Here is a 2,331-nt window from a genome sequence, read left to right on the forward strand (position 1 = left end):
AAGAGTGTGAGAAGCAGACTTGACTCTTTAAATTCAACACGCCAATATTTTTGTCCCCCTCCTTGTCCCCTCACCAGACACCGACGCTGACAATTAGGACTGTTTTTTACTCCAGCCAGCGCCTCCACAATAAGAGCTCTTATAAGACAAAAACATTTCATTCTCAGTAACCCACCTCCAGTGCTTGGCACATTGTTCTCACCAGCCCCTGGAAAAAGGTGGGCAGTGCCAGTCCCTAATGAACTTGGCAAAGATGAAGGAGTGAGTCAGCAGTGGTGGGTTCAGACAGTGATGGTTAAAGACCAGGGAGCCCAGGTCCCCATGTCTGTCATCAGCCCAGTAGGTCCTACTGTCTCTTAGAAATGTCTCCTGCCCCTTTGGGTGTTTAGGTTTTGCAATTCTGAGCAAATTCAGAGAGGAATAGGACAGCAAGGGCATGTTCTGCAGCATGGAGCAACTCCAAACCTCTGTGTCATGGGACAAACATCTTGTTGGCCAACACACATTGTCAGAGGTAAACCCCATCAACAACCCATCTTTTAAAAATGAACATTTTCTCCAGTGTGGAGGGGGTGAAATGGTAAATCCCCAGCTATGATAAATGATAAATCCCCAGCTCAGCTGAAATACTTTCAAGATCATAGAGTTACGCGTGATCGATGGATGGATGAATCTGATAGGGAAGGGAGAGGGAAGGCAGGGTGATATAGCAGGACATCAGAAAGCAGCACTGTTATTAGCGTCTAGTCACAGATGGGATAAATTCAGGAAATTATTTGTAAACCAGGAAGGGATGACAAATAGCACGCAGAGACAGTAAGGCAGAAAAGGGTCGGTGCTCCATGGAAGTTCAGCAGAGCTATGTTGGAGGAGAGATTTCAAAAATACAACCCCAATGTAGACAATTTTCCCCAGGCTGGTGGGGATGTTATTGGAATACCCATTAAAAAATAAATCAGGATTAAAAATGAAAATTGCAGGTAGGAGCTTACAGGCTCATCAAAAGGAAAAAGAGACGGAACTAAGATTAGGATTCACCATTTAAAATAAAATTTTGCCTTCAGCCCCGCTTTCTTCTCAGCCACCATTTTCTCCAGACAGCCAACATTTTAATTAATATAAAACCAGTGCTTTGCACTTAGACACTGCCAAACGCCTGTTCAGCAGTGGGCAGGCTGGCAGCATGCTGAAAGTGCTCAACCCAAGCACTTCCCACCTCCTTTCAACGAGGATTTATAGCCCCTTGACCCCTCTCATGGGCCTTTCAGGTGGTTTTGGGACAAAGCAAATGCTGGAGGCATTTGGAAAAGGGTGTGTAACTAAGCAACCTCATCCACATCACCTCCCCTCCCTCCGGCTCTCCATGGGGATGGGTTTCTGCTCCTGGATCCATTGCAACATGGACAGGAGTGAGGTTGCAGGGCACTTACCGCACTAACCCTCTGCTCAAGGCACTGGGTGGACAGAAAATAAAAAAGCGAACTACCTGCTCCATCCACATGACTGTCCATCTTCACGTTTGCAAAGGCTTAGCGCTCGCGTCAGGCTAGTCTGGGCTCAGCAGCCATCTAAAGGGAGTCAGACTGTGACAGCTCGGTTGTCCCTACGGCAGGCATGGCAGTGGTGGTGGCTCTAAGCATCACAAATCTGGTTATGGTTGGAAGGGTGTTTTCTTTCCCTTAGTTGTTGCTTCTTATCGAGAAAACAAGATCAAGGAGGTGGTATTCGTCTTTAGCATTTATTTATCATTGGAAAAAAAAAGAAAAAACCCTTTGAGCAAGCAAAGATCACAAGCACGTCACAATCAATTGGCTATACATTAATTTGTGTGTGTGTCTGCGTGTGTGTGTCGAGGTGTGTGTCATTCTCATCCGAACAGCAAGAATTAAAATAAAAGAAAAAGCACCACGAGGAGGTGTGCTTCACACGTTACAAGAGACATTTTTGTGATACGCAACCAAACCCAGGCCACAAAATAGTAATTAGACACTTCCTATCCGCCTCCAAGAGGCAAGAGTTTGTGGAATTCATGGGAGCCAATGTTTTTTTACACCGGACACGGTTGCAAATGGAGAAGCAGGTGATCGGTGTGCAAAGCAGTTGGAAACCAGGAGCTCAGTCAGCAATTAGCACCATTTTGCAGAAAGGAGTACACAGTACAATACAGTGAAAATGAGAAAGCAAGCAATAGACAGCGTTAGGAACGTTCACAGGGTAAAAAGCAAAACAGTTTTTTCTTTTCTTTTTTTACAAGGAAAGCAAAACATATTACAAATTAGCGGTGAAACAGAATCAGCGTTGTGGCAGGTGGGATACACAGAACAGCAGAGC

The sequence above is a fragment of the Pterocles gutturalis genome, unplaced genomic scaffold (assembly GCF_000699245.1).
Source record: "Pterocles gutturalis isolate BGI_N339 unplaced genomic scaffold, ASM69924v1 scaffold20506, whole genome shotgun sequence".
Lineage (NCBI taxonomy): Eukaryota > Metazoa > Chordata > Aves > Pterocliformes > Pteroclidae > Pterocles > Pterocles gutturalis.